The following is a 14,134-nucleotide window of genomic DNA, read 5'->3' on the forward strand; positions in this document are numbered from 1 at the left end:
CTGTGGTTAACTATGTTCAAAACAGCTGTATATCTGCATAACAATGATGGAGATAACTGGGACCGAGCTTTTCCGGCTGTGAAACCAGCCTGTCACAATGAACTCCACCTGCACACAGGCACAGTTTTCAGTTTTAAACTAGCAGGTAAAATGTAAAGTAGCTAAAACTGTCCTCCTTGACATAGGCAATGGTGGCTGTCAGTTGTACTGCGCATTATTTCAGTGCTTCGTTAGCTAGCAACAATTTCTAGCGATTGTGCGCAAAAACGTTATTATATGATATTATCATATAATACAGCATATTATCAGTAAACTCTAACATGAAAAATACATATGCTGGATTTAAAAAAATCGTCATGTGCAAGTTTACGTAGCACAAACATCAACTAACTATTGCCTACAATAGGGTTAAAATGATTACATTCATGTTACACGTCGTTATTAGAGTTAACTATGTTAAAATATGACACGGTATCGATTAAAAATACTTACCTGTTGACCGCTGATAGGTGGCGCTCCGCTCCCCGCGCTCTTCCCGATCTCCGGTAGAACATTTGAGCTCCATCAACCGAAGGCTGAATGAGCTGAATTGGACGCTGCTCTCCTCTGGCACCGCGTGCCGTCTGGGAGCTCATCCAATTGGCGTGGAATAACGGTGCCAAAAGTCACGTGATCCACAAATATATGTTTCGCCTTGTTGTATACTCGTCAAAAATGTGAAAAATGACCAATAACAATTATGAAATGTTTCTTATTGGTTTTATTCTGTCTTTATACTTGTGGAAGACGCTCTTTTTGTTTTGTTTGTATTATCAAAACGCATCATATTGCTTTGACAGCAGTGCTTTTTATTTGCAAAGCGCATTGTGTTTTATTCTGTCTTTATACTTGTGGAAGACGCTCTTTTTGTTTTGTTTGTATTATCAAAACGCATCATATTGCTTTGACAGCAGTGCTTTTTATTTGCAAAGCGCATTGTGTTTGTGTGAGACGTATGTTTTGTATTTGTACCTCATTATGTGCACGTTTCCGGATTGTTCGTTATTTATAATTTACAGCCGGTTTGTTTACAGATCGTGGGGCATTTGTGACGTATTGGCAGGGTTCTAACTTCATACTGAGAACGACGTCAATGACCGCATTAACGAGAGGCACACAGACACGGACCTAAATACACCAAACTAATCAACACAACTAGAAACAGCTGAAGACACGGGGATTCCACACGAGGCTAACGAGGGGGCGTGGCACACACGAGGATCGGAACAATAGGGGTGCGACACAAGTATATAAAACGGTCCAGAATGAACCAGAGGGAAAGGGAAAGAAGTGTCACAGATCTTCAAAGGTCAGTCTTTGATATTTGTCTAAATCCTGCTCATGGCACACATATGATGTTTGTGTTGTAGTGGTTGGAGGACTGGGGCTATTCAGTGTTTATTATAGGGCAGTACTCCTATGCTTTTCAGCCCATCTCTGGGAGTTTCAGAAATAGTGGGGATGGTGGTATTTGTGGTGTGGGCAGAAGTGGTGGGTTCTCCAGAGCCCTTGGAGGATGTGAACTACTGATGTGAACATTTCTGGGATTCTGGAATTTCCTGCCTTATTTCTAGTGGCAATAGTGCCATAATTCACAGCACTGATAGTCAAGTGTCATTTTGAATCATTGGACATCAAGTGTTACAACTCAATATCATCTGCAATTGCATGATGTGGGGTTTAATCAACATGGCATCAGGGATTTTCATATAAAGGAACTGTAACCTTTGGTTTGCTCTGTGCAGAAAGGTGTGGGACTGAACTGAGACATGATGACTCCAAGCTTGCTGGGAATTGCTCTCCTCTGCCTGTCTGTCATGCCTGCTGCAATGGCTGATGGTCAGTTTCCTGAGCCATTCTAACAGTCACTTAAACAGGCCATTGGGGGTCAGACATGTGACAAGCCTGGGGCATTCAGTGCTGAATCCAAACAGCCCCAAATGATTTGTTTAGCTCAGTTTGGGAATTCCATGCATCACAACAGTCTTGGATCAAGGCTGTTTCCCAAAACCTTTGATTCTATGGTATCATAATGTTGGGGAGAATTCAGTATGATGACAGATGAGGACTCTTGATCATAGCACAGCCCCATGGAATTGTGTTTTCTGTGCTCCATCAGGAAATCAGAACTCCCTGAAGCAGTGTGATGGACAACACAAGGACTGGTACCGAACTGGCCAGTACTGTATACGGTATTTCAACACGCCATGCTCCTTCGATGTTGCTGAGGTAAAGCAAAAACCGTCCCCCAGGTGCCTCATGTTGTAATTCTATAAAATGAGATTCTTGGGTTCAAACAGGCTCACAATCGAAGCCAACATCTGTATTACTGCTATACTGCATTCAGATTAATTGTTCCTGTGTACAGTCTACTTGCAGTCAAACTTCAGGGGCTCACCTGGTCTCTGTGCACAGTAGCCAAGAAAATGAGGATGTCTTCTCCCTGCTGGGATCTGCCAGCTCAGCTCCACGGATCTGGTTGGGCGGTTATAGGGATGGCCAGGTGATGGGGACAGGGCTGGGACATCCATGTGCCTTATTGCTATCTCTGGTTCACAGTAACATCAGGCTGGTGACCTGTGTCCGTGTAACGGTATCGCCTTCTCTCTCCCCTAACAGTCCAACAATTTCATCTGGAAAGATGGTTCCAATTGGGACTACCAGAATTGGGTTCCAGGTCAACCAAGCTACACCTCACACACTGAGAACTGTGTGGAGATGAACTGGAAAAGTAAGAGTGGTTATTTACAGAACACTTATTGGAGTATAATTCTCATTATACTCCAATGGACTGTCTTCCCCTCATGAGAGGAATTTCTGAATATTGCATACTGAATGTTTCCAGTGGAACTTCAGTAGTGCTTTGGAGAAACAAATTGTGTGAAATTGGCATAACATGACTTCATAGTGGTATAAAGAGGGTTTGCTTCAGCATGTATGATTTCTTTCAGACCAAAAACAATGGAATGATGATCTGTGCAGCAACAAGAAGCCTTTTGTTTGCGCCTTCTTGCGGCAGCAGGGCCAAGACTGAAATGCTGGAACGCTCTACTGCATCGCTTATAAAAATCGGGCCACACATGAATTTTCATGTAAGATGAGTAAAGAATTGCTGAACTTGTGCAAAATAAACTATCAACTGTATGACTGAGTTCTTGTGTAACTGCCACCATCATTTGATACATTATTGGCTGGTACATTATGCAGGAGCTATTGCATTATTGGCAGTTCTTGCATCTGGGTCTGTCTGTGCTCCATTTTGGCCCCCTGACCGTCCCCTGTCATCCCTCTCATTTAATCATACCTGCCTTCTGTCTGACTGTTAGTCCCTGTATATTAGTGTCTGCTTCTCCTTTCACTTCCTAGTCTGGTCAGTGTCATCTGTGCAGTAACCCCTCCAAGTCTCTCTGATAGTGTCGCTCTGTTCTCCCCCGTGAGAGTTAGCGTCTCCCATGTCTGGTTTCCCCATTCAAGGTATAATATGCCTGCACATCCTTCTGCACACCTCCTGATTCTTCGTTGTAAAGAGACAGGTCTGCACCCATGTATCAATTACTGGGTCCTGAACAACATCGTGGTCAAATGGTGGGAATCGCTCCTACTCATCCACTCTGGGTGGAAGCAGCTCAGGTCTTTACCAAATTGAATCTGGGCAGTGCCTATAACCCGATCCGGATCCAAGAGGGGGGTGGGTCAGTGAACAGTTCTTCGGTCTTTCAGACATTCATGTACAAAGTCCTGGCCGACCTGCTGCACTAGTTTTGTGAACATGTACAATTATTTTCATTCACTCCATGCGCATGGAACATGTTCATCACGTACGCCAGGTTCTCCAGCGCCGCCTCCTATGCAAAGTGTGAGGATCTATGGTTAAGTTCCTGGGGTACCTGATCCAACCAGGAGGAGTGGGGATGGATGAGGACAAGGCTAAAGCTGTAAGGGATTGGCCAAAACCCCAGATGGTCAGAATCAGACATCTGTCAGAGCACAGTACAGCGCATGTTCTGATGAGGAACTTGACCATTTAGTCACTGAAATAAAGCACATGCCTCATGCTGGATACTGGCTAGTGAAGGGGAGCTTGCAGGCAAGAGGGCATCTGGTGCACTGGGACAGGGTGAGGTCTTCCATGCACCGTGTGGATACTCTTGGCGTCCTCTCTCGCCCAAACCAGATAGGATGTGTTGTGCGGCGGACGTATTCAACACCTGGCCCAAAATCTCTGCTTCGGACTCCAAGCATAAGCTGATATGGTGTGAAACATTTTTTCATCTAATAGTTTCCTGTTGATGAATTATATTTTGCACTATGTACTTTAATGTGATTAGGTACAATATTGTGATCTCTGTTGCCACTGATGGCTTCTCAAGAAAGGTATGATGCATGTATGTACACATCACAACTCTAAATTGAACATTATGATTATTTAAACCCACATTATTTACATATTTCTAACAGATCGTGTATCTGGGTGCTGCCAACAACAACCTGTCAATGGCACTGGCCTTTTCTCAACAGTCAGGTGATGAATTTGGATTTCCTCAGGAAATTGCAGTTACAGGAACATGGACTAATCTGATCTTTATTGAAAAGTCAAATTTAATTATTTGCACTTACAGAATTTCTAGAACCCATATTTTAAGAGATATAAAAAATAATTTCAAGTTCAGTTGATCTTTGTTTCCCTGTGTGCATAGGTATGGGTCATCTTTCAGCATGCTATGTATGACTTTTCTTTCAGAAATCGGGACAATGGAATGATGTTTCGTGCACCCAAAAGAAACCTTTCACCCTTCAAACGGCACAAGCGGCAGCAGGAGGTGGAAGACTGAGAAATGCTGGAAGCACGATACGGCATGGCTTATAAAAATCACACGACGCATGAAAAGATGAACGAAGGGGCAAGATTCATGTAAAGCGCAAGATGAGAAAAGAATTGCAACATTTTGAAACGCTTCACTGAACTCATGCAAAATTAAAATACTAAATAAATAAACATCAACCGTATGACTCTTCTGCATTCTTATTATTTGGTTAAAATGGGAAAATGCGCCAGATGAGGCAGCCAATAATATAACAACTCTAACAACTATAAATACTATAACTGCCAATATTGTCATCATTTTTAATACATTAATGGCAGTTATTACATTATGGGCTGATATATTATGCAGAATCAGTTATTACATTTTTATTCAGAAATTGTATTATATTATTGAATACACTATAAACTTTATAAAGTTGTTACATTATCAACATTTATTGCAATAAAAATAGAATACAATACAATACCTTTTATTGTCAGTATATACAAATACAATGAGATTAAAAGCAGCTCGTTCCATGCAAACATGTATGTAGAACACACAACAATAAAAACAGTAATTATGCAGTGTGTAGTGGATGTTGGACACAGAGCAATGATATTGTACAGTATACAGCTATTACACAGTTATTATCAATACCATTTAGATATTGGATATTGCACAGTTGATGGATAGAAGGAAGTCCAGGGGTTGGGGGGTTAGACTGTGTAGTCAGTGCATGTGTGAGTTTAGAGTGGTTATGGCTTTTGGGAAAAAACTGTTCTTGAGTCTGTTTGTCCTTGCTGTGATGCACCTGTAGCGCCTCCCTGAGGGTGGGAGCTGTCCTCTGTGATGTTTTTTGCTCTGCTGAGGCAGCGGGAGGTGTAAATATCCATCAGGGAGGGGAGAGGGCAGCCGCTGATCTTCTGTGCTGCCTTTACTACTCTCTGAAGCCTCTCCCTGTCTGTCATGGTGCAGCTGCCGTACCACACTGTGACACAGTACGTCAGCAGTTTTTCAGTGCGAGTGACTAGAGAAAGCGCTCGTGTCCCAGTGCTGCATTTAAAGCACTCTGGTGAACAGAAAGCGAACCAATCCCACATCCTAATGTACATCACACAAAACCATTTTCCCGCCGGGTCTGTTTTCACCACGTGAAATATAGGCGACGCCCATACATACACGCTAAATAATGCGTGAAAACAGTGCACGTGTTCGATGGGAGTGGTGGGAGAAAAGAAAATGACATCTCAAAATTTAGAACAGCGGCCTTTTAGTAAATATTAATTGTATAACATGAAGAATCGTGAATACATTTATATACATTTACATTTAAATGGAAAAAAGTACCTCTACGTACCTCTTTGTAATGTATGGATTTAAATATTGTTTGTTTTGGGTTCTGGGTCCAATGCTTAAATCAGTTATTCCTAGTTAATCCTAAGTCTAAATCTAGTTCAGTTTTGCTAACTTTTGACTGCGTACAGATCGTATAAAATAAGTATTTTGTATCTATGTGACGGCCCGGTTGAGGATAAAAAGGATTTAACTCATGCACTGATGTTGTACTGTCTTCCTTGGGTTTTATTGTCTGTATTGACTGCACAACAACGTAAGAGCTAGAACAAGAGACACATAAATAAATTGGGATTTGCAATGAATTTACATCCATATAAATGAAACAATCAGTCTTACTTCAACGAAATACTAATTAATGCTAACATCTGTCACAACGTAAAATTACAAACACAAACCGTCATAGAGAGTATACATTACAGATATATGCCACATATGTGCATAAACGTTCCTGACCTTGTTCTCCCTTTCAACCGGGTGTCAAATAATGATATCAAAAAACAAATACCGAAGAATAAAACAATAAGCTGCGACTGTATGTATAAATCAACTCAAAGGTCCTTAATCGTTCGATTCCGTGATCAGTCTCCGTCGGTGCGCGCGTTCTCCTTTTCCGGTTTCGCGATCTCCTTGCATTTCCGCCAAGCCGCTTTTCAAAATAAAGGTCTCTATTGGTTAAATAACTTAAATGATCTGAATATTAATCAACACAACTAATATCAAGAAATGCAAACTTAAATTGTATCAGAATATTATTCCTTTTAATTAATTCAAATAACTGAGGGTTATTTACACTCCCATCAATCATGAGTGACTATAAATCTCAAATTTTAATCACGAATGATTCATAAAGTAAATTGCCAATGTTTGAGGCTAGATGTAAAGGTGAAACTATATTCTGTTATGAACTGCTTAAATCAAAGGATATGTAAGGAATTTCAGGCAGCCTCCAGCAGCAGGACCAGCTTCTGTACTGGGCGCTCAACTACTGATGGTTTGTTCAGACGTTTGCCATTCTTCCCTAAATTTCTGTCTCCAAACCGTATCTTCACTCTTCTCACCAAACCATCCTCGTCAACGCCAGTCTCGATAACTTCTGCCAAGCGCCACTCATTCCTAGGGAGATCATCTGCCTTCTCCAAGACTATATCTCCGACTCGCATGTTCCTTCTTGGTGTAAGCCAGCATTGCCTTGTTGCAATATTAGACACGTACTCCTTGCGCCAACGTCCCCAAAATTGTTCCGCTAAATACTGGACATGGCGCCATCTCTTGCGAGCATATATGTCTTCTCTGACAAACTTGCCAGGAGGTGGTAGGGCTTGGGTCGTTTTCAGGGTGAGCAGATGATTAGGAGTTATAGGCTCGGGACTACGGGGATCGCTTAAATTATCTATAGTGAGCGGACGGCTATTTACAATGGCCATGGCCTCATAGAAGAAGGTTCGTAAAGAAGAATCGTCCAATCTTCCAGACGACTGGGACAGAGTAGAACAAAGAACACTTCTCACAGTTCTAATCTGTCTCTCCCAGACTCCGCCGGTGTGACTTGCATGGGGTGCGTTGAAGACGAAGTCACATTGTTTTGCTGCTAAGAACGTTACTAGACGGTTGGTGTCAATCTCTTCCATCGCCTTGATGAGCTCATTCTTGGCTCCAATGAAATTAGTGCCTTGGTCACACCTTATTTGCTTAACTGCTCCTCTAATAGCGATGAAACAGCGCAGGCCATTGATAAATGCGTCCGAGGACATGTCATCCAGCATCTCAATATGGATCGCTCTGCAACAGAAACAGGTAAGGAGAAGTCCATACCTCTTGTATGATTTTCGTCTTTGTTTGGTGGTGAATGGACCAAAAACATCCATTCCACAGAACGTAAATGGAGGGGATGGATCTATACGCTCTGAGGGCAGGTTTGCCATTTTTTGTTCCTCCGTGGGTCTGCGAAACTTACGACATCTCACGCACTGTCATACGAAGGAGGCTACCGTCCTGTTTACTCCTGTTATCCAAAATCCTCTCGATCTGATCTCGTTTATAGTCAAGCCCTTTCCTTGATGTGCTGTTTTTTCATGACAATCAGTGATCAGAAGTTTCGTAAGATGGTGTCCCTTTGGAATTATCACTGGATGCTTAACAGAGTTAGGAACGGAAGCATTGCAGAGCCTTCCTCCCACCTTGAGCAATCCGTCATGGTCAACAAAGGCATCGAGATTGTATAGCTTGTTACTGCGTGGGAGCTGTTTGCTCTTGCGGAGTAAAGCTATCTCTTCTGCATATGTCTGACTCTGTAAGTCCTTGATAATGAGGCACTCAGCATCTTCACGCTCTGCGACTGTACTGTGGTCACTAGACTTGTCCTTCCTGACACGACGAAGTAGACGTGCAACGGCTTGGATGACTTTGGACCATGAGGATGACCTTGTGAGGCGGTTGGATAAGCAGGGATACTGTACTGCTTGTGTGTTCAGAGACTGAGCCCTCTTGACCTCTGGATCACCGATTGGAAGTTGCGTGTCAACGTCCACAGGGGGAGGAATTTGTCCTTCCCACAAGACCTTTGGTCCTCTGAACCAGCTGGAAGTGACAAGATCATCAACACACAGACCTCGTGATGCATAGTCGGCTGGATTTTCATCCGAGGGAATGTATCGCCACTGTTGGGGAGTCGTAGTGCGATGAATCCTCTGAACTCGATTTGCAACAAACGTGTGGAAGCGGCGAGCTTCATTGTTTATGTAGCCTAACACCACTTGAGAGTCCGTCCAGAAATATGCCTCTGCATCTGCAAGGTTCATTTCTTCCTTTAACAAATCGTTCACTGCAACTGAAACGACCGCAGCAGTTAACTCTAACCGAGGGATTGTCGTGACCTTAAGAGGGGCTACTCTCGATTTTGCCATGAGCAAAGAGCAATGGATGTCACCTCGTTCGTTTTCGAGCCTAAGATATGAGCACTGGCCATATCCTCTCATGCTGGCATCGGAGAAGTTATGAATCTCTCTCTTGGTTATTCTCCCAAACCCAGCTGGCACAATACAACGAGGCACCTCAATCTTCTCCAAATTAGCAAGATCGGCCTTCCAGTGCTCCCACCCTGGCTGCAAACCCTCAGGTAAAGGATCATCCCAGCCCATTCCATTTCGGCACATTTCTTGGAGAACAGTCTTTCCCTTGAGCAAGAGTGGTGCAAGAAACCCCAAGGGGTCGAACAACGAGGCCACAGTTGACAGTATACCTCTCCGGGTTGCGGGTTGCTCCTTAACAGTGACACGGAATTTGAAATTATCATGTTCCAGATGCCAGTAAATGCCCAATGCTCTTTCCAAAGGTTGGTCAGTGAGGGAAAGATCAACAGCTGTAACATTTACAGCACACTCAGAGGGCGGTATTGTCTCCAAAACTGCCTTGTTATTGGATACAAATTTATGCAGCCTTAAGCCTCCTAGTGCACAAAGCTGGCGAGCTTCTCGAGCTAACTTAATGGCCATCTCTGCAGTTTCAACACTGGATACTCCATCATCCATGTAAAAATCTCTTATAACGAATTGGGAACCTAGGGGGTACAGATGTTCACTTTCTCTTGCAAGATGCTTCAGTCCATAGTTAGCACATCCGGGTGACGATGACGCTCCAAACAGATGTACTCTCATGCGGAATGCTTGAGGCTGTGAGTCGAAATCCCCATTTCTCCACCAGAGAAATCGTAGGTAATCACGATCCGCTTCGTCAACATGGAACTGGTGAAACATCTGCTCAATATCACACGTGAGGGCTACATGGTACTGTCTGAACCGCAGAAGAATACCAGTCAGGCTGTTCATTAGGTCAGGGCCTGTAAGAAGATGATCGTTCAAGCTGGTTCCCTTGTATCTTGCCGAGCAGTCAAAAACCACACGTAATTTCCCTGGCTTCTTTGAGTGATACACTCCATGATGAGGGACATACCATTTTTCACCTTCTCTTCCCTCATCAATGACCTTTTCTGCATCACCCTTCTCTATTACATCTTCCATAAACTTAACATAATGCTCTTTGTACTCCTGGTCCTTCATTAATCTCCGTTTTAGGTGCTGAAGTCTCCTGACAGCAAGAGGCCCATTATCTGGAAGATAGGGTCTTTTCCTGAATGGGAGAGGCATTTCAAGGTGGTTGTCTTGGTTCATTCTGATGTTTCCTCCCAGCCTTTTCAAGAACATAATGTCCTCTTGAGACACCATTATTCTGTTTTGATCAGTGTCCTTGAAATCTGACTCGAGCACCTTGATCACTTCAGTTGGTGTTACAGCGGGTATCTCCTTGATAGATACTCTGTGACACATGGTAACGTCGCCTTGTGACTCATGATGTGTCAAGGAAGGGCCCACAATGCTCCATCCGAGGTCTGTGCGGACAGCATGTGGCTCGTTGTCCTTCCCAAGAATCACTTCTCTGGGGGCTAAAGCTCTGGAACAATTATATCCTATTAAGAGCCCAACCTCACAATCTTGAAGTGGGGGAATTCTGTCTATCAGAGGAGCAAGATGCTTCCAACGTCTGGCAGTCTCTCTGGTAGGGATGTGGGCACGATCTACAGGAATACAATCCTTAGTGTATGCGGGAGGAAGCTCCAGAACCACGGTAGAATCGAAGCCTCTAACTTTAAGTCCGGCAACTCTTTCACTTGTTATTAATGAATCCTTCCCAACCATAGTAGTGAGCCTAAGTGTCACTGGACTTGAGTCAACCTTTAGACTTTGGCTTACTGCATGTTCAATGAATACAGTGTCGCTTTGTGTGTCTAACAGAGCATAGACAAGTCTTTCAAAGTCTGGGTCATTCTGCGAGGACAACCACACTGGCACGATCATAGAGGTGTTAGCAGTCGTGCACCCAGATTCTACACCTAGAGACATTGTGACAACCCTTTCATGTGGATTCTCTGGGCCTTGGATAGAGGAGGACTTCACCTTTCTACTGAAGCTGTCATCGTGTAAGCAGGTAGGATGTCTTCCCTTGCAGGTGTTACAGCTATGTCTGGAGCGACAGTCTTTGGCACAGTGACCGAGCTTCAAACATCCGTAGCACAGTTTTGTATCCCTTATGAACTGTCTTCGTTCTTCGAGAGATCTTGCAGAGAATTTAGAACAATCATGAATTTGATGTTCACTGTCTTGACAGAACGGACATGGTTTAGTAACCTTACCAGTGAGCCTTGGATTCTCATGCGGTGTGACTATCTTCGTATGGAAGACATTGGCCTTGTTCTTACTAACCTTGAAATTGTGTTTCTCCTTATTAGCTTCAGAAACGTGAAGGGCATGAAAGGAAGTGATTGGGTTGCAGGCTACCTCAGCCTCAATAGACATGAAATGGGCAAAATCTTGGAAAGTTGGAAATTCCTGGGTTTCACTCAGCCTTTGTGTGGCTTGACGATTCCAGCGGGCAGCTGCCCAATCAGGAAGTTTGCTCGCAAGTTTCCTATTCTCCTCCCAGTCATTGAGTATCTCCAGTCCCTTCACATGAGGCATAGCATCTCTACATGAATTCAGAAAATCTGAGAAATTTCTGAGTCCTTCGGAGTCCTTCGGCTGGATTCTAGGCCAGCTCGCAAGTTTCTCTCGGAATGCTCTTTGTATGATGAACGGCTGTCCATAACGATCTTGAAGTCTTTGCCACGCATCATTATAAGCTTCCTCATCATTTCTGTAAAACATGCCTTCAAGGGTTTTCAGAGCAGACCCAGCGACATACTTCTTCAAGTAGTATAACTTATCTGCTGAGGAGATGTGTCGCTTGTCGATAAGTGATTGGAATGAAGCCTTCCACTCTATGAAGTGAATGGGTTCACCCTTGAAAATGGTAGGCTCTGGCATAGGAAGTCTGTTTAACGTAACACTGTCTTGGAGAGCCTGCGCAAGGTAAGACACATCAGCATTGGGAGTTGGCAATGATCTCCCTTCATTGAATGTTGGCTTAACTGGGGGTGAATACACAGGTTTGTGTGTGATAACGCTTACGGGTCGTTGCAGCTCGTCGTTCTGGTCAGCAGAGTGGATGATTTCTTCTTTGTCATACACTTCTAGCCTCGCTCTCGCTGCTCTGACCTCCTTCATTGCTTGTAATCTTTCAAACTCGCCCCTTTGAGCATCAAGTTCCTTCCTTTGCTTCTCTTCTAGAAGTTGTATTTTTTTCCTTTGTTCCCTTTCTTCCACTGTTGTTGCGTACTCTGCTTCCCTTGCTGCAAGCTCTGCTGCTGCCTCTATTCGTTTAGCCATCAGGAGGGAGTTCAGTGAAAGTTGACTTGTAGGCGTGCTTGACTTGGAGCTAATACGTGAAACTGTAGAACCATAAACAGAACGAGCATAATCTCGATCAAGCAGTTCACGAAGGCGTTTTCTTTCTCCCCCACTGTCAAAGTTTCCATCGACACCTGGGATCCTCTGATAAGCAATCCTTACAATATCCTTTGTGACAGCATCGCAAGCGTCAATTCTTCTTCTTGTATCTGTGGGTGGAGTAACATAACTGCGAACCTTTACGTATGCATTCATCACATTGTCTCTTTCGTATTCCAACGTGTCTACAAGCGATATTAGCTGACCCTCAGGAATGTCTGTTTTCAGCTGCCCTCTTGCTTTACGAGCCTCAGCCTTCCATCTTTCATACGCATGCATAAGCTTTCTCTCTGCCCTTTCTGCCTCTTCTCTTTGATATGCAAGCATCTTTTCAGTTGGAATTCGTTCACGGACGGAGCGACGTACTTCATCCGTGTTTACAACTTCAGATTGACCTTCTATCTCATTAACTGTGGTTTTGTTTTGGGCTACCTTTGATATTTCACCTTCCTCCACAGGATTGCACAAATTTGATCCTTGGTCCGTCATCATTTGCATCAGCAAGTGGGATCAGTGGGCAAGCTCTTACTGTGACGGCCCGGTTGAGGATAAAAAGGATTTAACTCATGCACTGATGTTGTACTGTCTTCCTTGGGTTTTATTGTCTGTATTGACTGCACAACAACGTAAGAGCTAGAACAAGAGACACATAAATAAATTGGGATTTGCAATGAATTTACATCCATATAAATGAAACAATCAGTCTTACTTCAACGAAATACTAATTAATGCTAACATCTGTCACAACGTAAAATTACAAACACAAACCGTCATAGAGAGTATACATTACAGATATATGCCACATATGTGCATAAACGTTCCTGACCTTGTTCTCCCTTTCAACCGGGTGTCAAATAATGATATCAAAAAACAAATACCGAAGAATAAAACAATAAGCTGCGACTGTATGTATAAATCAACTCAAAGGTCCTTAATCGTTCGATTCCGTGATCAGTCTCCGTCGGTGCGCGCGTTCTCCTTTTCCGGTTTCGCGATCTCCTTGCATTTCCGCCAAGCCGCTTTTCAAAATAAAGGTCTCTATTGGTTAAATAACTTAAATGATCTGAATATTAATCAACACAACTAATATCAAGAAATGCAAACTTAAATTGTATCAGAATATTATTCCTTTTAATTAATTCAAATAACTGAGGGTTATTTACAATCTATTTATAATCACCTAATAAGTCAATTAAATTCTGTATCCAGTATCTTTAGCACCTATTTATCTTTTCTTTAAATCAGTAACCTCCATCCACATATCAAACTCAAAATTCAACATGTATAGGCTAAAGGGAAAAAACAAAATCACATCGTATTCCATTCAGGCATAACAATGTCCAAAGGTTAATATACAGTTCAGTTCAGTCCGTCACATCCTAACTGCACACGTTGTAAGCAAATCAAAGTTCCGTCTACTCGTCCTTGGGTCCAGCTGGCCACCCTGCTATGAACTCCGTTCGGTGGGTCCCGGTGTTCTGTCGATATAACCCCCCAAAACCCTTACCTTAACCCAAACCCCTAAAACCTAACCCTAATCCCAAAACGGTTGAA

General features: G+C 43.2%; 1 protein-coding gene across 1 annotated transcript in view; it reads left to right on the forward strand.

Annotated features, from left to right (window-relative positions):
* Positions 1 to 1,299: 1,299 nt before the first annotated feature.
* LOC140593549 (lectin-like) overlaps positions 1,300 to 14,134 on the forward strand; it is a 34,799-nt gene continuing 21,964 nt past the window's right edge. Inside the window, exon 1 of the mRNA XM_072718478.1 lies at positions 1,300 to 1,348. The gene's annotated coding sequence lies outside the window, so the exon portion shown is untranslated. The remainder of the gene's footprint in view (positions 1,349 to 14,134) is intronic.

Source organism: Paramormyrops kingsleyae, chromosome 12 (assembly GCF_048594095.1).
Source record: "Paramormyrops kingsleyae isolate MSU_618 chromosome 12, PKINGS_0.4, whole genome shotgun sequence".
NCBI lineage: Eukaryota > Metazoa > Chordata > Actinopteri > Osteoglossiformes > Mormyridae > Paramormyrops > Paramormyrops kingsleyae.